The 24,870-nt window shown below is 36.5% G+C and overlaps 1 pseudogene; it reads right to left on the bottom strand.

The window, feature by feature from the left end:
* Nucleotides 1–1,643: 1,643 nt before the first annotated feature.
* Nucleotides 1,644–2,644, bottom strand: LOC143671825 (cysteine and histidine-rich domain-containing protein 1 pseudogene; annotated as a pseudogene).
* Nucleotides 2,645–24,870: the final 22,226 nt, after the last annotated feature.

The following is a 24,870-nucleotide window of genomic DNA, read 5'->3' as shown; positions in this document are numbered from 1 at the left end:
AGTTATGTTAATTTTGAATCAAATCAAGTTCCAATCTCTTACCCCAAACAATAAAGATTTCATGTCTCTAAATGAACCCAGATTTATAAATCATGTAAGATAACTTTTAAGAAATTTGACCACAACTCTTAAGTACCAGACTCTTAGGTATTCTATTTGATTCCAATTTATACTGCCAAAATTTTCTTGCCACGGGACTTTGATGTCTTAAAAGCCTGATAAGCTATTGTAGCTGGCCAGATTTTGAGTCTGTATTTCTAAGAGAGCTAAACTGTTTAATATCTACCTAACCATATCCAACAATTATTTACTAAAAGTAGTAGAATGAGATATACTTTTTAATCCATTAAATAAAACTATACTTCTGTAAGCTTTTTAAATAAGAATTTAATTAATTACTAGAAAATAAAAACACTCTAAGGGCTTGGGGAATAATCGTTTTAATCTATAAGCATAATTCATACCCAAACTTACTGTTTTGCCAGAGATTTTTCCTTCATAATATTTCCTAATTTTAGTTTTCTTCTTGAGCTCTGCACTCTCTCAAAAAGTAACCTACAATTTAATGGGTCCAATGACCATGAATAATCTAATTCAGTGATTACTAAATTAAAACAAATAAAGTACAATATATATCACCTAGAATTGTCAAGCTGTTCATGAAGGTCTAAAATATGACTCAAAATAATTAAGCCATTTTATATTTAACATATAAGAAACAGTTGTTATAAAGCAAAGTGTTTATGTATTCTAATGTATTTTCACAAGCTTTTAAAATTCTACAATTTTACAGATACAGTTTTCCATCAATAAGGCCAGATAAAATTTCTTTTGATATATAACTAATTAAAGGGTTTAAGGCTTTATAGCTTTAAAGGCTATAGGCTTATAGACTACAAATCATGTACAATTTAATCATAACACTATACAAAGGATCTTAAAATAATGATATGTATTTAACATTATTGTTTAGTCTTATAAAATGGTGAACTTTAACCAAATTGATATCTCAATCATCTTATTTATAATGCCTCCTATACAATTATATCATATTGCTTGGCATGTAATCCAGGTTACTGAAATAATGTTTTAATTCAATTAATTGTAACTGAATTCTAATATGTTAACCACTTTGTTACACTACTTACTACACTTCCTGTCCTAGAAAATGTAACCATTCCAAGTGGAAAAAACAATGCAGAGCTTCATCTCTTCCTTAAAGATTTTCAAGTATTATAGGAACATAAATCCATGAAAAAACTTATTAAAATTTGATATTCCATCTTGTTTTACTCATTATGGAATAAGCGAAAAAGGTGAAAGAAAAGTTCCTTAATATTCCTCTGCTCAGCATAAATATACTAAGAAGTTCTACAGCTCTGTTTATGAACTAATTCCTAACTTTTTCAAGCAAAGAACACAACCACAGTTTCATTAGTGAAGAGAAATGAACAATCAACTTTAAGTAACTCGAAGGAAGATGGGAGAGACAAAAATATAAAATGACTTTGGCTTTTAAAAACCTACTGTTGACCCTGTAATGCCAGACTTCAATAATAAAAAAAAATTTATATCAGCAAGCCACCAATTCATCATACGTTATTAAGGCTACTGATATAGGCAACAGTATTTCCTTTCTCCAGTCAATCTGCTATATCTTCCTTTTGCTTTTTCTGCTTTTTGGTTGCAGGCAGTTCAAGGCTTGCCCATTGCATGGGTTCAGCTTTTCTCATTGTGATTTCAATCTTGGTTACAGTTATAGATACATAACTTCACTTTACATCAATCACACCCCATAACTTCATTTTGATGAAATTCTTTCTCTCCTTCAAATACAGTGTGCACATTCCACAATGTGCTGGGTTTCTACTCGACTGAGTTCCGGAAGTAAATTTTTAGCATATATTGAGTGGTAATTTCACCCCCTGTCTAATGCTAATCATGTGTACATGGAACAACTTTTTCCCCACCATCCTTTTTAGCCCATGCGTTTTTTCCGGTGGTACAACCTTCTTGGGCTAAAAATGTATTAAAATCAGAAGTTTTCCTTCTACAACAGCTCCAGCATTGTATCCCTTCATGAAAAATAGTTACTCCAGAATGATATATACAGATTTCTTCTAGACTCTGTAGACCCTGATATGTCTTTGAACACCCTCTATTTTTACATGAGATCCCAATCTTAACTTCATCACTATGCCCCTCCTTATCTTCTTTATTCCCCAATGACAGTTTAAGTTTAGGAAGTGCTTGTTTTAGGGAGGCAGGTACTTTTAATTCCAAATTTGTCATTGGTTCATCTGGGCTTGGCCTTTTAATTGCTTCTGCTGGTTTAGGGGCCTAAATGATGTGCTATTGAAATTTGGGTTTCAATTCAGATAGTTGTTTCTTCTCAGTAGTCTTGACTTTAGGTTTGACTGGTTCAGGTGGTTTCTCACTATTATGCCTATCTTTTGTACAGCTTACGATGCTTAATAAATCAGAAAAATCGGTTGTTCTTCTCTTACAGCAAGACTAACCCTTTAATGCATCATGAGAGACTGGAACACCTGGGTGGTATGCGAGCATCATTGCAATTGTCCTCTGGATCGAAGCACTGGCTGAAACCACTGCTGTAGCACAGCAAGGCCGTGTCTTTCCCCATGGTTATAGAAAAGGCCCAAACACCAGGAACCACAGGAGATGCAGTCACAACTCTCCTACAGCAAACACTGGTCTGATGGCTGAGATGGCTGCTGGCATCCAGAAATGGCCCCCTTATAACTTTTTAATCAATTTTGGGCAAATTACGCATCATTTACATATTTGCTTAGCTATGATGCAGAGGCCCACACACCCAAAATGTTTAAGAACCACATTACACATGGCTTGTACTCCCAAATGATTCCTTGATGTCACTTGCCTTCCATCTAGGCGGACCTATCTTCCTTGCTCATTTGGGATTGCTTCTCATTGTTCCAGCTCTTTGACTTTTTTCTCAGAGAATATCCGGACCTCAATTTCTTTGGGAGTGGAGGGTATTAAGACCATTAACCTTGACAGAGGACAAAGGGAAGCCCCCATAGCCTTTTCATTTGCTAACCTATTGCCCTTTGCCTCAAGGGTATGGCTTTGGTGAGAGTAGATTGGTTAGTATTTGCTTTATCATTCCCCATGGACTGATTCCTTCCCCTTTTATCCCTGAATCTGTGAGAGAGCTACTGGAGAATTTGATCCCCTTTGGGATATGGGTCACAGAAGATCAAGCTTCCACAGTGTTTACCAAAAATGTAATTCTTTTCTTGATACGGGCCCACTTTTAGATTTATTAAAGGTTCCTGGTGGATAATGAGCTTCTGATCTCTTAATCCTCAAAATTTATTATCCAACCTTCTTTCTTTAAATTTGGGCACTTCCTTTTGAAATGTTTAGGTTTTTTCACAATGATAACACCCTGTGGAGTCCTGTACCCCCTTTACTCCTTTATCCCATTTGGCCTAGAATGCTTTTCTATCTTGCCTTTACCTGTTTCTTCCTTGCTTTGTTTCAGATCTTTTCTTAACCATGTGTTCTATCATGCTTGTCATGACTTTAGCCTTTTGCTTCTGCTTTTCTTCTTCCTTTCTCACTTTCTAGGACTTTCTCAATAACTCTTCTAGTGGTTTATCCATCCACCCATTCATTTTTTTTTTATCTATTTCTGAATGTCAGGCCAAGATCCCTTTATGTAGCTGGCCTTTAGCATTCCTTGGGCCACAGGACTATCAGGGTCTATCCTTGAGTATTTTTTTCATCTCTTCCCTCAACCTTTGCAGGTAAATGGAAGGAGTCTCTTTTTTTTTTTTTTTTTTTTTTTGGCAACTCAAAGGCCTTATTTAGGTTCTGAGATTTGGGCATAGCCAATTTTATTTCTCTCATAATGAGGTCTTTTTTAAGATCTTTCATTTGTGCCCTGCTTTCCTGGATTATTAACCCAACTAGGGTCTACATTTGGGAAATTTTTGCTTTGCTGCCATTACCCCTTGACTGGGTGGGTGCTGCCTCTCACATTCTTTTATAGCCACCCTCCTCACCATCCCCCTTTCCTCTCTTGTAAAGAGGATATTCAGGATGAACATAAGTTTGGACCAGGAATACTGGAACCTAAAAATCGATCCAGTTGTTCAGCAAGCCCTACTGGGTCATCCATTAATGATTTTATCTCCTTGAATTTTTAAAATTCTGCACATGTTAATGGGGCATTTATGTAAACAAGTTCTCCTGTTCCAATAGATATTTCTTTCATTTTTTTTTTTTTTGGCACGGGCAGGTACCCCAATAGGTATTTCTTTTAGAGGGTAGAAAAACTCAGCCTTTCTTTCCCCGGGAGCCCCCGGAAATGGAAAATTCGGTATATTTTTCTTTTATCATTGTAACTTCTTTCTCAATTGTTGTTGAGTTGTAACAGGTGGAACAGTTGGCCCCAATTGGCCCTCCAGTTCCCTGGGAGAGGGGGATGGGGAAAAGCTTAATAAAGGATCCAAGGCTTTAGTTTCTAAAGATTTAGTCTCTGGGTCTAGGGTTTTAACTTTTATGGGATAAAGAGTGGACCCTTTCTTTTTAGCCAACACATGGCATAATCAGACTTCTCTGTGGAGAAGGGGCTATTTCATTAACATAAAATATGAGGTTGGCACAAAATCAGTTCTCATCTGCCCCATTTTTTGCCAGAATACATCTGGTGGCATAATGCTTTTTTTGGTTCAAATTTAACAACAATATTTAGTTATTTTCTTTTTGTCCGTTCCCTTGGTCTGATCACTATCAGTCCAATGTTCTAACATTTTTCTAATGGACTATCAAGAGAATTGTTCCTGGGGGCGTCTACAGGACCCCCTTCCCTTGTTCTTCAGCCAGCCAACTGCCTTTATAACCCATTCTGAGTTTTGCCTGGGTTCCTTTCTCTCAACACTGTTTCACCTTGTCTGTCTCCAGCACCTTCTCTCACCAGAGAAGGGAACCAGGGATCAGGAATCCTGACTTGCTTACTCAACTCCAGGCTCATCAGAATTTTCCCAACCACCAAGACAATACTTAGTAGTCCTTTTTCTTACCTTGGTTCAGGTACAGAGTTGCCTGGTCACTGTGAGGCAGATTTTCACTTCTTCCATTTCTCATTCACAATCTGTGGATCCAAGTATCCAGCCTCAGGTCCTTCTGACTGTCAGAAGTGGGCCCCCACCAGTGGAGTCCGAGACCGCTCAATTAGCAGGGTTTGCTTCCCTTTGTTCTCCCAGGGGTCCTCCTCTGACGTCTCAGGTCCTGGATGAGCCCCCCAAATTGTTGGAAAGAAAGCCTTACCTGAAAAAGAATAAATGCTCACCTGATTGTGGAGAAAAAAAGAATTTAATGAACTTGCAAGAATGGGCACCCAACCAAAATGTGGTGGCTAGCATGCTGAGCATCAGAAAGCATTAGTACTTATTCTGTAAGCCTAGCAAGTGTGTCCCTCTGCTATTTCTTCACTGGTTGAATGTTCCAGAGGTTCCAACCAATCTGAGCAGTCTAATCAAAACAATTCCCACTTTTGATTATGTTTTACATCCCAGTGACCTTGGTCATTATTTGTTTAGACTTGTTTTTATTTAGATAAGGATTTGATGCCAATTTCGGGCTTATATCAGAGGCCCTCTCCTTCCCTTGTCCACGTGACTGGCTTGAGCTAATTTTGCAGCACTTTGTTTAGTTAGTTTTGTTTTCCCTACTCTGTGTCATTTTGTGTGAGAGCTAAACTTAATTTTATTCTTAAATTATGGGTTACAATTCTATGATTTTTCATTTTTTCTTCTAACTATTCCAAGACTACTGGAGACCAAAAGAAACATCAATATAATGATTCAGCAGTCATACTCATTTGTTAAATCCTATCCTCTTTATTATATTCTTCTTCTTCATTTTTCTTTTTTGTAAAAACAAATAACGTATATACATAAAAAGCAATACATTTCAAATTACATCACAACAATTTGTTGTAGAACAGATTTCAGAGTTTAGCATGGGTGGCGATCCCACAATTGTAGGTATTTACTTCTAGCTAATCTAAGGTACTGGAGACAAAATGAAATAGCAATGTAATGATTCAGCATTCATACTCATTTGTTAAACCCTACTTTCTCTGTATAAATTCACTATCACCTATGATTTTCTCCCACTATTTAGGGGTATTTGGATCATGCCCATTCTAAATTTTTTATGTTGGTAGGGGTTGTTGATAATATGGGAAAAGGGAATGGAATTAATTGATGTTCTTGAGAGGCTGGTCCCTCTGCATTTCAGGATTGATTTGGTCTAGGACATATCTGGAGGTTGTAGGTTTCAGGAAAGTTACCCCAGTGCATAGAATCTTCGTAGAATCTTATATAATGCCCTAGGTGTTCTTTAGGAATGACAGGAATGGTTTTGGTTGAGGTTTGACAAGTTATGATAGGTAGCAATGTCTAGCTGAAGTTTGCGTACAAGTGACCTCCAGTGTAGTCTCTCGACTCTACTTGAACTCTCTCAGCCACTGATACTTTAACAGATACATTTCTCTTCCCTCTTTTGGTCAGGATGGCACTGTTGATCCCACCATGCCAGGGCCAGACTCATCCTTGGTGTCATATCCCATGTTTCCAGGGAGACTTTCATCCCTGGATGTCATGTCCCAAATACGGGGGAAGGCGATGGTTTCACTTGCAGAGCTGGGGTTGGAGACAGAGAGGCCACCTCTGAGCAACAAAAAAGGTCCTCTGGAAGTGACTCTTAGGCATACCTATAGGTAGGCTAAGTTTCTCTGCTACATACATAGCTTCACAAGAGCAAGCCTCAGGAGCAAGGGCTTGGCCTATTGATTTGGGGGTCCTTAATGTTTGACACAGTATCTGGAGTTTCCTCAGTGTTAAAGTTTAATAGTTCCATATTTTTTCTCCCACCCCTCAAGGGATCTTGCCAAAACTTTTTGATTATCTGCTAAATATACTCTGGGATGTATCCAGATATTACATTAAGCTATGTAGGAGTAAAGGCTCTTATTCTTATTCTGGCCACCATGTGTTTGGACTGTTTAAATGATCTATCAAGGTAGGTTGAAGTACATTATGTGCTACATAAACTTTAGGTTCTGGACAAAACAAACCTTTCATCCTTTGATCTCAAAGAATAGGTGAAGTTCTAAAATACAACGTCTTCTGTACTCCTGTATTCCAAATTCAATTAAACCCAACCTGGTTGGCTTCATTCTTACCTCTAAAAACCAGATTATACATATATAAAATAGACTCTCAAAATGCAAAAATAAAAATGACACTTCCAGACTAAATGTGACAGCTATAAGAGCATACAAACTACAACCCAGTTTTCTTACACGTATTTTCAAAATGAGATCATACAATATTTGCTCTTTTGTTTAGGGTAATTTTGCTTCACCAAATGTCTCACAGGTTCATTGACATTGAACATGCCTCACAACTTTGTTCTTCTTTGTAGCTGCACAATGTTTAATCATATATTTAGACCATCGTTCACCAATCTACTTCTCAGTTGTGTGTCTTATAGCCACTTCCATCTACTGGGCCTCATTTATAACATCCCAGTCAATAGTCCATTAACACTCTAAATTTTAGATAATTTCATTGTTTCCAAGAAAAAGATAACCAATAAACACACCCTCACCAAATAGAAAATTCAACCCTCCCCCTAAAACTTATCTCTCCCTCTGTTATATACCCCTGGTATTGCAGCAGTACTGTTGATGCTTACCTGTTAAAAATATCCCATAGAATGCAATAGCATTTTCCCCTTATACTTCGAAATTATACACTCTTTGTTCAAGATTCATACCTTTGCAGTAGTTCATGCAGGAACTCATTTATATTTGTAGTGTTAATCAGTGGGACATGAGTCTATACAACTCTTTTCAATCATGTTCACCTTCAATATGGTAATATTTCTTATAGACCCACAAGTGAACTGCCTTCACTTCTGTGTATTCACTTACAATTAAGTTCAACCTCGAGTGTGAAGAACATTTCTGGGAAGATGGTGGAATAAGACAGATAGAGTTCAACCCTGCTGCAAGGAACAACTAAAGAAGGGATGGGAGGGAGACTGAGATGGTGATTCCAGGGAATAAGTGACCTGGGAGAGTCTTCTGCACCACCTAGCATGGCCCTGGTTGTAAAAGCTGAGGAACTGAGAAGCAGAGAACCTAAGACTATCCAGCTTGGGCAAACAGCCTAACACAGAAGCCAGAATCCTACAGGAGTGCCCGGATGGGGAGACAGGGAGATGGGGACTTGGAATTAAGCCAAGCTGCATTCTTTGAATGTGCTACCCTCACTAGCGCAACCCCATGACCCGCAATTCACCCCACAATTGAACACAGCTTAACCCCATGGCCTGCTCCCCCTTGCTTATACTCCAAACACCCCAGCCCTGCCAACCCCTCATGCACATATCGGCCACACAGCACACAGCAGAACTCACCTTTCCTGGAGAAGCACAGTCATGCCCTGTACCCTGCAGGCTTTGACCAGTGCATAAAGGCTGCTGGTGCTTACCTCCATACCCAGGCTACACCTGTCCCCAGACCATAGAATCATGCAGCCCCCCCACCTCCCGCCTTGAGCTCTGCACACAGGTACATCAGTTTAAAGCATTCCAATATCCATGCATGTGTACAGTCCCCAGTCACTCCCCCCAGCTTTGAGAAAGCACTGACTTGTGCAGCCGGACCACATCCACACTCATCCCATGCAGGCATAATGCCAACCCCGTCCTAGCTTTATGCATGTGCACAAAAGTGCCCACACCCTAGACCAGTGTACACCAGAGTGCTGTGTCCAGCCCCATGCACCCGCACAACCATATGCTTTCAAGAATACATTTTCTATTTTGCATGTAGTATGCAAAGCATTTTGTGATATTAAGAAGTAATTATTTAATATATAGATGAAATCAGTTTTAACATGGTAAATCTACTTCCTTTATGGTAGTTTTTTATAGAACAGGTATGGATATGTTTCTACACTTCATGACACACCCAATCAATTCTTTGTGGGATGTAACTAATTTCCTTTATGATATTTGGTAATGATAATTTCCATACTAGAGTAGATTTTTGATATCTAGAGCTTGGACTCCTGAAGAACAAGTGAGCACTCTGTTCTTTCTTGTGTGCCTTCTTAATCTATTGGGTATTTTCAATTATATTGATGGCTTGGGAGACAGCCAGTTATGAAGTTAAAATCTAATCCATCTAGCATAAAAAGTGGTTTAAAATCTCTGTTTATAAAACAATATTTCTGTAAGCAGTTGACAATTTGTATTTTAGAGGAGGGACAAAGACAATGTCAAGGGTTTTTCTTCATGCATTGTTCTAGTTTGCTAGCTGCCAGAATGCGATATACCAGGAACAGAATGGCTTTTAAAAAGAGGAGTTTAATAAGTTGCTAGTTTACAGTTCTAAGGCCAAGAAAATGTCCCAGTTACAACAAGTCTATAGAAATGTCCAATTTAAGGCATCCAGGGAAAGATACTTTGGTTCAAGAAGGCCGATGACATTCAACATTTCCTCTCAGCTGGAAGGGTACATGATAAACATGGCAGCATCTGCTGGCTTTCTCGTGGCTCTACAAAAAAGGACTCTCTCCAAAATGTTTCCTCTTTTAAAGGATTCCAGTAAGCAAATCCACCTTCAATGGGCGGAGACACACCTATACGGAAATCATTTAATCAAAAGTTACCGCCCACAATTGGGTGGGTCACTTCTGCATGGGAACAATCAAAATGCTCCCACCCAGCAATATTGACTGAAGATTAAAGGACATGGCTTTTCTGGGGTCCACCATAGATTCAAACTAGCACATACATGAACCGTGCATTTATACTTTACTCTATTTTAAACATAATTTATTTTAATTTTGTCAGTGCTTGCTCTTGTAAAAATACTTTTGAATAAACTGAATAAAATTTTAGATGATCAAATTTTTGTATTAATACAAACAGATTGAAAATATCTATGAATTATCATATTTCCCTCTATCATGGATAACAACAGTTTCTTTTTCAGAATGATTTATATACAAATAATTAATCAACAAAATATGAAATGCAAAGGGATAAATCAAAGGAAAAGATAGAAGGATAGAAGGGCCAAATCCAAGATAATATTGCTTTCATTTTTCTTATTTGGAAATAAGAAGGAAATTTCTAAATTCTGTCACTATCACTAGAGAACAACAGATGGGGGGCTTTAGTGAGGTATCATATACCATATAATATTTTTACCCTGGAATTATGGGTGAGTGAATGAGGATCACAAGGAGTCTTGAAGGGAGGTTTCTATATTATTTCTTGTGATAAATGTTATAACATTAAGTCACTAAAGTATTGCTGATGTTTTCTCATGCTTAAGTATAAAAACTCTGTGAAGTTGCCAAAAGGGAATGTTTAGAATCCAAGGAAGTTTTCCAGAGATAATAAGTGGTCTGAGTCTTTGAGAAAATTAATCCTAAATTATGAATCATAAGACATATTCAATAAAATAATTAAAATAAAATATAAAGATAAAACCCTCATGTTCTCTAAGTAAAAAGCTAAAGTAAATTTTAAGGTGAAACTATTAGCCAGGCCTCAATCTCTTTCAAAACCACCATACAAAGCAAGGTAAAAATGTGATGGCTTTTTAAAGTGCTTAGTAAAATAAGTGTGAACTAAGGATTTTATATCCAGCCAAACTGTCCCTCAAATATTAGAGTTATAGGAAAATCATTTTCAATGTAACAACAGAGCAAAAATCAAACCTTCCTAAATACCAAATAAGAAAAAAATTATAAATGAAAGAGTAAAGAAAACACCTACTGTACAGATGAACACATAACATACACATGTAACATATAACATAATGTTCTTAATTATAAATTTTATGCTAGGCTTCAGATGAACACATTAGTCATAAATAAATGCAAATGTATGCTACTCATCATTATATTTTTTGGTTACAACAAACACCTAACTACTTGCTGTATACAAGAGACACACTTAAGGCAAAATGATTCAGAAAGGCTAAAAATAAAGGGTTGGCTAAACTTTACTAGGCATATAGAAAAAAGGGGGCAAGCATAGTCATCTGACATCAGATAAGGTAGAACACAAGCGCAAAGGCATTGAACATAACAAAGAATGTAGAATGACAATGAATAACTTTAATATGATCAATAGAGAAATCCAAATTGAGTCATTGCACAAAGTAATTGGTCAAGACTCATCAAAAAGATCAAAGTCTTCAAATACAAGGAAAGATGGAGTAACTGTCAAAGATTGGAAGAGATTAAATGAGACAACAATGGCTAAACTAAACGTGGAATTCTGGGTCGAATCTCAGAACCAAAACAAGACAGTGGAGAAACTGGTGAAATTCAAGTAAGGTTTGTAGCTTAATTAGTAGTATTTTACTAATGTTAATTTCCTGGTTTTGATAATTTTTTTATGGTTATATATGATGTTAACATTAGCAGAAACTCTGGTTGAAAGGTATATGGTAACTCTCCACTGCTCTTGCAACTTTTATTGTGACCTAAAATTATTTTAAAATAAAAAGCAAATAAGCAAACAAACAAAAGGCAGAAATTATGTATGCCTTGTCCATAGCACAGGTTTCTATCAAATGATATACAATTGATATACAAATGTGAGGAGCAGCACATAGGTAAAGAAATTAGTGTTTCTGATTGAAAGGCTATTTGCCATGTAGCAGTGTCTTTACCATAGCTAAATAGCCACATAATAATAGCCAGTGTGCTGATTGGAAGAATAGGGAGCATAACGTTTTCTTTTCTGAAATTCTCATTATTATTCATGATGTTTTGAAAGAAGGTGAAGCTGAGTTTAGACCTCCTGAATTTCCAATTTACATGTTCTCTTAGTCATACCTGTTTTCCAAATATAAAAACCTTCTATTTCTCTGTCATTTGATTTTTAGGAGAATGACTACTCCTGAAAAAAAGTTCTCCCTGTGCATCCAACAATAAATATATTCCATTCAACTGTGATTTTTTATTTTGTTATGAGTCCATGATATGTTTACATTTTGACTTCTCAAAAATTACTAATTGGAATCCAAAACACCTATTTCCAAGAAGAGAAGCTTTGGATTTATATCGTTTATCTCTCCATGATATTATTTCTATTGAGTTGAATTTTCTTGGTGACTTTCTAACCCATATTTCACTAATGGATTCTGTATATGAAATTTCATGTGATTTTTTTACCGATGTTAAACTGTTTTTCTCCTTTAATATTTAATTTTCAAAATTTTTTTAAATATTCAAGGGATTTATTGGGGGAAACACTAGTGAATGACAATAAGAGGTGGAGCAAAAGTAGACAGAACTTCAGTTAGCAATGGTCATCTGGCACCTGGGAAAGGAGAAAGTAAAGGAAGGTATGAAGAACCTCAGACCATAGTACAGTCTGAAAAAATCTTATGGTTGTTGGAGAATCCCTGAAACAAATGTGACTGCTAGAAGAATTCCATGGAAAGTGTGAATGGTTCAGTTCTAGTATTCTCATTGGGTTCAGTCATTGAATGGAAGCAAGTAGCCTTCTGTGAACACAGGAGTAAATTCAAAGACGTGGAAGCCACAGCTGTCAATCAGTAATGCTCTCTTCAGCTGGTTTTCTTGAAAGGAGTTCTGAGTGGCACACTTTCATGGCCACCATAAGGAGTAAGAACACCATGCTTATAGGATTATTGTAGTAAATGAGATACCATGTAAATTGTCTACCGCAGTGTCTGGTATATAGTAGGAACTACAGAATTGTGCTTTCAATACAACCACTGGAAGTATAAATAACCTCAAATAAAAACTTCCTAAAAATAACTCCTCAGTGCTCTCAACTTTAGAGTATAAATATATATTTTTCATGCAAGAACCTATTTATATTTGTAGTGCTGATTGGTGGGACATATGAGTCTATACAAACCCTTTCCATCATGTTCACCTTCAATATAGTAACATTACTTATAGATCCACTAGTGAACTGCCTTCACTTCTGTCTATTCCCTTATAATTATTAACTTTCACTATTGCACATTGAGAGAACTTACAAAGGTTTTTAAATGAAATACAATATTTAGAACTCTTGTTGCTTTCAAGAGTAGAATAATTTATCATCTGGTTTGAATAGAAATATTAATAGATTAATTACATTAGTTGTTGAGTAAGAAAATAATAGAAATGTTGATTATTGCTTTCTTCCTTCAGTGAACTTGGGCAGAAAAGGAAGAAGTAGAGAAAAGTTAATTTAAAAAATTAAGAAATGAAACACAAATGCATTTGTGGTCTCACCCAAATTAATAATTCATCTGGCTGCTAGTCCATCTCTCCTTATTGCTGGTGGAGTTGGCTCAGGATGGAAGGAAAACAAATTAGAATATTATATATTAAAAACATATAGAAGTGAGTCCAATTACAGAATTGCAAAACAAAAATAGTTTACCTCTTTTATTTGTCTTAATCCTAACCAAATCCAATTATATGTTCCCTGAAGGCAAGAGTCCGGTCACTGATTTCATTTGTATCTTACTTAAAGCCAGCACACAAATGCACTAAATTTTGCTGGTTAATTTGAACAATGTGAATGAATATGAAAAATGTTATCACATTGCTTTACAATAATCAAAATAATAATTTTAAAACCCACGTTTTAAGGGATATGACAGTTTATTATACATGTTATGAAATAAAATATATATTTCAAACTGTGAGTTAGTAATAATGAAAAGAAACTTGCATGATATAATTCATCCAAAGAACAAATCAAAACTGGGGAAAGTCTTGCATCCCCAATTTGTAGAATATACTTGTTTCTCAAATTTGAGTTTGGTTTTCGTTTGAAATGGAGTTCTGAAGTACATTTATTGCCTTTATTCTTAATTTTTGGATAATACTTTGCTCTTCTGAACCTGTTTAGTTTCCAACTAATATAGATACTAGGTTATATGTTTACATTTGTTCCTTTCTTAAATTTTTTTAAACATTTTTTATTGTGAAATATAAAATATACATGAAAAAGCAATAAGTTTCTGGTACATTTTAACAAATAGGTGTAGAACAGATTTTAAAGTTTGGTATGTGTTACAGTTCTACGATTTTTCATTTTCTTCTTCTAGCTGCTCCAAGACACTAGAGACCAACAGAAATATCCATATAATGATTCAGCAGTTATACTCTTTTGTTAAATTCTGTCTTCTCTGTTACACTCCCCTTTCTCTTTAAATGACATATATACATAAAACCAATAAATTTCAAAGTATATCACAACATTAGTTGTAGAACAGAGTTGAGAGTTTGGTACGGGCTACAATTCCACAGTCTTAGGTTTTTATTTCTAGCTGCTCTAAGGTACTGGAAACTACAAGAAATATCAAGATAATGATTCAGCACTCATATGCATTTATTAAATCCAAACATCTCTGTATAACTCCTCCATCTCCCTTGGTCTTTCTCCCACTCTTTAGGAGTATTTGGGCTATGTCCATTCTAATTTTTCATGTTGGAAGGGGCTGTCTATAATATGGGATAAAGTACTGGAATGAGTTGACGTTCTGGAGAGACTGGCCCCTCTGCATTTCAGGACTTTTCTAGTCCAGGGACCCATCTGAATATTGTAGGCTTCTAGAAAGTTACCCTAGTTCATGGAATCCTTGTAGAATCTTATATAGTATTCTTTAGGATTGGCAGGATGGTTTTGGTTGGGGTTTGGTAAATTTTGATAGGTAACAATGTCTAATTGAACATGTATAAGAGTGACCTTCAGTGTAGCCTCTCACCTCTATTTGAATTATTTCGGCCACTGATACCTTACTTGTGACACTTCTTATCCCCTTTTTGGTTAGGATGACATTGTAGATTCCAATGTACCAAGGCCAGGCTCATCCCTGGGAATCATCTCCCACGCAGCCAGGGAGATATTCACCCCTGAATGTCATGTCCCACATAGGGGGAGGGCAATGGTTTCACTTGCAGAATTGGGCTTAGAGAAAGAGAGGCTACATCTGACCAACAAAAGAGGTCCTTAGGAGGTGACTCTTAGGCATACCTATTCCTTCTTTGATACATAAATAAGATTCACAAGAGCAAGCCTCAAGATCAAGGGCTTGGCTTATTGATGTGGGTGTCCCTAATGTTTGGCACAGTATCCAGTGTTTCCTCAGTGATAAAGTTTAATAGTTCCATAATTTTTCTCCTATCCCACAAAAGACTTTGCCAATGCTTTCTGATTATCTGCTTAGTATACTCTGGAATGTTTCCAGGCATTACATTAAACTTTACAGGATTAAAGGCTTTCAATATTATTCTGGGCTTCTTGTGTCTGAATTGTTTAAATGACCTATCCAGACAGGTGAGTTACAATTTTGTGCTACAGAAAACTTAGGTTCTGGACATAATAAAACTTACTTTCTTTCATCTCAAAAAATAGGTTAACTTCTAAAATTTAGGCAACATCTTCTTTAGCCCTGTATTCTGAATTACCTTAAGACCAACCTGATTGGTTTCATTTTTATCTCTAAAGACCAGGTTATAATATATAAAACAGCCCCTCAAAATCCAGAAATAACAATTACCACTCCAGACTAAATATGACTGCTGTAAGAGTTTAAAATCTAGGTCCAGTTTTATTATATGCATTTTCTAAAAGAGATCATAAAATATTTGCTCTTTTGTTTGTGGCTTATTGTGCCTCACCAAATATCCAAAAGATTCATTCACATCATTGCATGCCTCACAACTTTGTTCCTTTTTTTTTTAGCAGCACTGTGTTTGGTAATATGCTTCCACCATCGTTGGCCAATCTACTTCTCAGTGCATCTTTCAGTCACCTCCATCTACTGGGTCTTGTGTGTAATGTCCAAAGTCAACAATCTATCAACACTCTCAATTTTAGATAATTTCATTGTTCCCAAGAGAAAGATAACCAATAAACATACCCTCACGAAATAGAAGATCCAAACTTCCATATAACTCTTGTATGCTCCCTCCCTCCATTTCGTACCCCTGATATTGCTGTGGAACTGTTGATGCTTTCCTGTTAAAATAGCCCATGGCATGCAATAACATTTTCCCCCATACCCTGAAATTATACACTCTTTGTACAAGACTCATACCTTTGCAGTTGTTCATGCAAGAATTTATTTAGTTTTGTAGTTTTAATTGGTGGGACACATGAGTCTATACAACCTCTTTAAATCATGTTCACTTTCAGTATGGTAATATTACTTGTAGACCCACTAGTGAACCTTCCCTTCTATCTATTCCCTTAAAATTATGTTCAACCTCATTAGTTAACTGTTTTTCCATCTCAAGCTTCTGTGTATCTCTGAGTCCTCTATATTCTTTATTACAAGCCTCTGATTTTACCTTTACCATGGTCATAAAAGTGGAATCATACAGCATCTATCCTTTTATGTCAGACTTATTTCACTCAGCACTATGTCCTCAAGGTTCATCCATCTTGTCATGTGCTTCAGGATGAAGCATCTTACTTACTGCTTAATATTATTACTGCTGCATAATATTCCACTCTGTGTATATACCACACTTTGCTAATCCACTCATCTGTTTATGGGCACTGGGTTTGTTTCCAAATTTTGGTGATTGTGAACAGTGCGGCTATGAATATCGGATTGCAAATCTCTGTTCGTGTCACTGTTTTTGGCACTTCTGGGTATACACTGAGTAGTGGTATTGCTGTGTCATAGGGTAGGGCAACTCAATATTTAGTTTTCTGAGGAACCACCAGACTGTCTTCCATAGAAGTTGTACCATTATACATTTCCACCAATAGTGCATAAGTGTTTCAATTTCTCCACAGCTTCTCCAACATTTGTAGTTTCCTGTTTGTTTAATAACAGCTGTTCTTAGAGATGTGAGGTGGTATCTCATTGTAGTCTTGATTTTCATTTCCCCATATAGCTAATGAGAAAGAGCTTCTCTCCGTGTGCTTTTTAGCCATTTGTATTTGCACTTCGGAAAAATGTCTATTTATATCTGTAGCCCACTTTATAATTAGGTTGCTTGTTCTTTTGTTGTTGAGTTATACGGTTTCTTTATGTATAGAGGTTATCAAACATTTATATGATATTTGATTTTCAAATATTTTCTCCCATTGAGTTGGCTGTTTCTTCACCTTTTTGACAAAGTCTTTTGAGGCCCTAAAACATTTGATTTTTAGGAGTTCTTATTCATCTATTTTTTGTTGTTGTTGCTTCTGCTTTGGGTGTAAATTTTAGGAAGCTACTTTCTATTACTACATCTTGAAGTTGCTTCCATACATCTTCTAGGAGCTTTATGATCCTGGGTTATTTTTAACATTGTTATTGTGAAATATAACATATATACAGAAAAGCAATAAATTTCCAAGTACATTTTAACAAGTGTTATAGAACAGGTTTTAAAGTTTGGTGTAACATATACTTCCATGATTTTTCTTTTTTCTTCTATCTGCTTCAGAATGCTGAAGACCAACAGAAATATCAATATAATGATTCAGCAGTCATACTCGTTTCCCAAATCCTATCTTCTCTGTTATATTCTTCCTTCTCTTTAAATAACATATATACATAAAGCAATAAATTTCAAAGTACATTGCAACAATTACTAGTAGAACAGATTTCAGAGTTTGGTATGAGTTACAGTTCCAAACTTTTAGGTATTATTTCTAGCTGCTCTAAGGTGCTGGAAACTAAAAGAAATATCATAGTCATTTGTTAAACCTGACTTTCTCTGTGTATCTCCACCATCACCTTTGATCTCTCTCCAACTCTTAGGGAATATTTGGGATATGACCATTGTAACTTTTTCATGTTTGAAGGGGCTGTTGATAAAATGAGATGGGGGATGGAACTAGTTTATGTTCTGGAAGGGCTGGCCTCTCTGCATTTCAGGATTTATCTGGTCCAGAGAACCATCTGGAGGTTGTAGATTTTAGAGAGTTACACTAGTGCATGGAACCTTTGTAGAACTTTATGTAATGCCTTAGGTATTCTTTAGGATTGGCAGGAATGGTTTTGGTTGGGGTTTGGCAAGTTATGATAAGTAGCAGTATCTAACTGAACATATATAAGAGAGACGTCCGGTGTAGCTTCTCAATGCTATTTGAGCTCTCTCAGCCTCTGACACCTTGCTGCATTTATTTTTCCCTTTTTGGTCAGGATGGTATTGTTGATCCCACAGTGCCAGGACCAGACTCATCCTAGGAGTCATCCCTGGAAGTCATGTCCCACATAGGAGGAAAAGGCAATGGTTTCTCTTGCAGAGTTGGGCTTTCTGAGAATAAGGCCATATCTGAGCAACAAAAGTGGTCATCCAGAGGTGACTCTTAGACATACCTATAGGTAGGCTAAGCTTTTATGATGCATACATAAGTTTCAGAAGAGCAAACCTCAAGATCAAGTTCTTGGCTTATTGATTTGGGTGAACCTAAAGTTTGGCACTTATCTGGTGTTTCCCCAGTGCTAAAGTTTAACCATTCCGTAATTTTTCTCCTGTCCCTCAAGGGGCTTTGCCAATACTTTTTGATTATCTGCTTAGTACACTTTGAGATGTATCCAGGCATTACATTAAACTCTATGGAGTTAAAGGCCCACCTTATTCTGGGCTCCCTGTGTTTGGATTGTTTAAATGAGCTATCCAGACAGGTTGAGTTAGATTTTGTGCTACAGAACATTTAGGTTCTGGACATAATAAAACTTTCTTTCTTTTGTCTCAAGGATTAGGTTAAGTTCTAAAATACATGCAAATATCTTCATTACCCCTGGATTCTGAATTATTTAATCCGGACCTGATTGGCTTCATTCTTATCTCTAAGTACCAGGTTATACATATATAAAACAGCCTCTCAAAATCCAGAAATAAATATTACCATTCTGGACTAAATGTGACTGCTATATGAGTTTACAATCTAAGCCCCAGTTTTCTTATATGTATTTTCTAAATGAATTCAGAAAATATTTGCTCTTTGTTTCTGGCTTATTTTGCCTCACCAAATGTCCCAAAGGTTTATTCACATCACTGCATACCTCAAATCCGTCATTCCTTTTTGTAGCAGCACCCTGTTCAATCATGTTTATATCATTGTTCACCAGTCTACAGCTCATTCAGTGCATCTTTCAGCCACATTATCTACTGGGTCTTATGTATAATGTAAAAGCCAACAGCCCATCAACACTCTCAATTTTAGATTATTTCATTGTTCCCAAGAGAAGGATACCCAATAAACATACCCTCACCATGCAGAAAATCCAAACCTATCTCTATCTCTTGTCACTTCCCCCATTATGTACCCCTAGTATTGCTGAGGTACAGTTGATATTTTCCTGTTAAACATAGCCCATAGCAGGCAATAGTACCTTCCCCCTAAACCCAGAAATTATACACTTTTTCTCAAGATTCATACCTTTACAGTAGTTCATGTAAGAACTTATTCATATTTGTTGTGTTAATTGATGGGACACATGAGTCTATACAACTCCCTTCAGTGATGTTCACTTTCAATATGATATAGACCCACTAGTGAACTGCCTTCAATTCTATTTCCTTACAATTAAATTCAACCTGATTAGCAAACTGTTCACCCATCTCAAGCCTCTGTGTATGTCTATGTTGTCTAATTTCTGTATTATAGGCCTCTGATTTTACGTTTACCGTGGTCATAAAAGTGGTATTATACAGTATCTACCTTTTCGCGTCTGGTTTATTTCACTCATCATTATGTCCTCAAGGCTCATCCATCTTGTCATGTGGTTCAAGATAACATTTCATCTTATTGCTACATAATATCCCATCATATCTATATGTACATTTTGCTAATCCACTGCTCGGTTGATGGGCACTTGCATTATTTCCATCTTTTAGCAATTGTGAATAGTACTGCCATGAACATGGATGTGCAAATGCCTGTTTGTGTCACTGTTTTCACTCTTCTGGGTGTATACTGAGAAGTGTAATTGCTGGGTCATAGGGCAACTCGATATTTATTTTTCTGAGGAACCTCCAGACTGTCTTCCATAGCGGCTGTACCATTGTACATTTCCATAAGCAGTGCATGTGTCACAATTTCTCCACATCCTATCCAGCATATGTAGCATCCTGTTTGTTTAATAGCAGCTATTCTTATAGGTGTGAGGTGATATCACATTGTAGTCTTCATCTGCATTTTTCTTATTGTTAATGAGATTGAGCATCTCTTCATGTGCTTTTAGCCATCTGTATTTGTTCTTCAGTAAAATGTTTATTCATATCATTAGCCCACTTTATAATAGGGTTGCTTGTTCTTTTGTTGTTGAGGTGAATGATTTCTTTATGTATACAGGATGTCAAACCTTTATCCAACATTTGGTTTTCAAATATCTTCTCCCATTGAATTGGCTGCCTCTTCAACTTTTTGACAAAGTCTTTTGAGGCACAAAAGCATTTAATTTTGAGGAGTTCCCATTTATTTATTTTTTGGCTGGTTGCTTGTGATTTGGGTGTAAGGTTTAGGAAGTTACCTCCTAATACTAGGTCTTGAAGATATTTCCCTACAGTTTCTTCTAGGAGCTTTATGGTGCTGGTTCTTATGTTTAGATGTTTGATCCAATTTGAGTTATTTTTTGTATAGCGTGTGAGGTAAGGGTCCTCTTTCATTCTTCTGGCTGTTGATATCCAGTTCCCCCATGCGCACTTATTGAAAACACTATTTTGTCTCAGTTCAATGGATTTAGGGGCCTGGTTGAAGATCAGTTGACCATAAATTTGGTGGCCTATTTCTGTGCCCTCAATTCAATCCCATTGGTCAATACCTCTATCTTTGTGGCAGTAACATGCTCTTTTGACCACTGTAGCTTTATAATAAATTTTAAAATCAAGGAGTGTTAATCCTCCCACTTTGTTCTTTTTTAGGATGCTTTTAGCTATTCAGGGTCTCTTTGCTTTCCAGATGAATTTGGTAATTATATTTCCAACTCTTCAAAGTAGGTTGTGGGATTTTGATTGGTATTGCATGGAATCTGTAGATCAATGTGGATAGAATTGACCTCTGAACTACATTAACCCTTCCTATCCATAAGCATGGATTTCCTTTCCACCTATTTTGATCTTCTTTGATTCCTTTTAGCAATTTTATGTAGTTCTCTGTGTACAAGTTCCTTACATCCCTAGTTAAGTCAATTCCTAATACTTGATTCTTTCAGTTGCTATTTTGAATGGAAATTTTCCCTTAATTTATTCCTCAGTTAGGTCATTGCTTGTATCTAGAAACATTATTGATTTTTGCACTCTCACTTTATAACCTGCCACATTGCTAAATTTGTTTATTAGCTCTAGTAACTTTGTTGTAGGTTTCTCATAATTTTCCAAGTATAGTACCATCATCTGCAAAATGAAAGTTTTACTTCTTCTTTTCCAATTTGGATGTCTTTTATATCTTTGTCCTGCCTGACTGCTCTAGCTAGAACTTCTAGCACAAGGTTGAATAATAGTGGCGACAGTGGACATCCTTGTCTCATTCCTTATCTTAAGCGAAAAGCTTTCAGTCTCTTTCCCTTGAGTACAATGCTGGCTATTGGATTTTCATATATTCCCTTTATCATATTGAGGTAGTTACCTTTGATTCCTGTCTTTTGGAGTGTTTTTATCAGAAAAGGATGTTGAATTTTATCAAATGCTTTTTCTGCGTTGATCGAGATGATCATGTGATTTTTCCTTTTCAATTTGTTAATGTGCTGTATTATATTAATTGATTTTCTTGTGTTGAATCATTCTTGCATTCCTGGTATAAACCCTACTTGGTCGTGGTATATAATTCTTTTAATGTGCTGTTGGATCCGTTTTGCTAATATTTTGTTGAGAATTTTTGCATCTGTATTCATTAGGTGATTGGCCTGTAGTTTTCCTTTCTTATCGCATCTTTACCCGGTTTGGGAATTAAAATGATATTAGCGTCATAAAATGAGTTAGGTAGAGTTCCTTTTTCCTCAAATTTATTGGAAAAGTTTGAGCAGGATTGGTGTTAATTCTTTATGGACTGTTTGATAAAACTCCCCTGTAGAGCCATCTGGTCCTGGGCTTTATTTGTAGGAAGATTTTTGATGACTGATTGGATCTCTTTACTTGTGATTGGTTTGTTGAGATCTTCCATCTCCTCCTGAGTCAATGTAGTTTGTTTGAGTATATCCAGGAACTTGTCCTATTTCATCTAAGTTGTCTAATTTTTTGGCATACAGTTGTTCAGAGTATCCTCTTAAAATTTTTTTATTTCTTCAAGGTCTATGATAATGACCTCCTCTCAGTTCTGATTTTGTTTATTTGCATCCTCTTTCTTTTTCTTTCTCTGCTTTGTAGTGGCCCATCGATTTTATTGATTTTATCAAAGAACCAACTTTTGGTTTTATTGATTCTTTCTATTGTTTTTTTGTTCTTCCATTCATTTAACTCTGTTTTAATCTTTATTATTTCTCTTTTTCTATTTGCTTTGGGGTTAGTTTGCTGTTCTTTCTCAAGTTCCTCCAGGTAAGCAGTTAAATCCTCAATTTTTGCTCTTTCTTCTTTTTTAATATAGGAATTTGGGGCAATAAATTCCCCTCTCTGCACATTGTTCTAGTCTGCCAAAGCTGTCAGAATGCAACACACCAGAGATGGATTGATTTAACAAAAGGGGATTTGTTTAGTTAAAAAATGTATAGTTCTTCAGAGGAAAGGCGGCTAACTTTCATCTGAGGTTCTTTCTTACATGAGAAGGCACAGGGAAATCTCTACTGACCTTCTCTTCAGGCTTATGGGCTCCAACAGCTTTCCCCAGGGTGATTCCTTTCTGCATCTTCAAAGGTATGGTCTGAGCTGCAAGTGCTGAGAGGAGGTATGCTGAGCTGCTTGGGCTGTGGTGCATTGATCTCTCTCTTTTAAGCTTCCCACTCATTAAGGAAGGCACTACCCTTAGAGACTGTAATAAGCCACAGGTGAGTTTCACAAGCTAATGATTCAAATCCACAACAGAACTAAGCACCATCACCTGGCCAAGTTGACACCTGACCCTAACTACCACACAGCCTTTGCCGCATTCCATAAGTTCTGATATGTTGTATTCTCATTTTCATTCATCTCCAGATAGCTACTGATTTCTCTAACAATTTCTTTTTTGACCTGCTCATTGGTTAAGGGTGTGTTAGTTAATCTCCATATATTTGTGAAAGCTTTTGTTCTTTGGTGATTATTGATTTCCAACTTCATTCCATGTGATCAGGAAAGTGCTTTGAAGAATTTCAATGCTTTTAAATTTATAAAGACCTGATTTGTGCCCTAACGTATGATCTATCCTGGAGAATGTTCTCTGAGCACTAGAGAAGAATGTATATTCTGATATTTTGTGGTGTAATAACCTATATATGTCTGTTAGGTCAAAATAATTTATCAAATTGTTTAAATTCTCTATTTCTTTATTGATCCTCTGTTCTGTCTATGGAGAAGTGTAGTGTACTGAAGTCTCCTATTTTTTTTTAAAGCTTCTGTTACTCCCTTCAGTTTGCCAATGTCTGTCTTATGTACTTTGGAGCTCCTTGATCAGGAGCAGAGATATTTATGATTGTTATTTCTTCTTGATTAATTGCCCCTTTTACTAATATATAGTGTCCTTCTTTGTCTCTTATGATATCTTTACATTTAAAGTCTATTTTGTCTGATATTAGTAAAGCTACTCCTGATTTCTTTTGGTTACAGTTTACATGGAACATCTTTTTCCATCCTCTTACTTTCAATCAATTTGTATCCTTGTGTCTAAGATGAGTCTCTTGTAAGTAGCATATAGCTGATTATATTTCTTATTCCATTCTCCTAATCTGTATCCTGTGATTAGTAAATTTAGTCCATTAACATTCAAAGTTATTACTGTAAAGGCATTTCTTGAATCCACCATCTTATTCTTTGGATTTTATCTGCCAGATCTATATATTCTTTCCCTCTTTCTTTCTTCCTTTTTTTTTTTATCACATAGGCAGACACTGGGAATCGAACCCGGGTCTCCGGCATGGCAGGAAAGAACTGAGCCACCATGGCCCACCCCCCCTTTCACTTTTTATCCTTTAGGTTGCTGTTAATCTTCAATTCTGTGCCCTCCTCCAGACATCTCTCTCCTGTCTGTTTTTTTCAGCTGGCAGAACTCCCTTTAGTATTTCTTGTAGAACCTGTGCCTTTTTGAGATATTCTCTCAGCCTTTGTTTGTCTGAGAAAATTTTAATATCTCCCTCAGTTTTGAAGGACAGTTTGGCTGGGTACAGAATTCATGGCCGGAAGTCTTTCTCTTTCAGAATCTTAAATATATCACACCACTACTTTCTCACCTTCATTATGCCAGTTGAGTAGACCGAACTCAGTCTCATATGGTGTTCTAGTCTGCTAGCTGCCAGAATGCAATATACCAGAGACGAAATGGCTTTTAAAAAGGGGAATTTAATAAATTGTTAACTTACAGTTCTAAGGCCAAGAAAATGTCCAATTAAAACAAGTCTATAGAAATGTCAGTCAAAGGCATCCAGGGAAAGATACCTTGGTTCAAGAAGGCCGATGATATTCAGGGTTCCTCTTTCATCTGGAAAGCACATGGCAAACCCAGTCACAGTTTCTCTCTCCGCTGAAAGCTCACATGGTGAGCAAAGTGCCATCTGCTACTTTTTCTCCTGGCTTCCTGTTTCATGAAGCAACCTGGGAGGCATTTACCTTCTTCTTCTCCAAAGGTCACTGGCTTATGGGCTCTCTGCTTCTCATGGCTGGGTCGTTCCTCTCTGCTCTCTCTGAAACTCCCTCTCCAAAATGTTTCCTCTTCCACAGGACTTTAGAAACA

Source organism: Tamandua tetradactyla, chromosome X, assembly GCF_023851605.1.
Source record: "Tamandua tetradactyla isolate mTamTet1 chromosome X, mTamTet1.pri, whole genome shotgun sequence".
NCBI lineage: Eukaryota > Metazoa > Chordata > Mammalia > Pilosa > Myrmecophagidae > Tamandua > Tamandua tetradactyla.
Note: the sequence above shows the minus strand (reverse complement) of the source record. Positions and strands in the feature narration are given on the sequence as shown.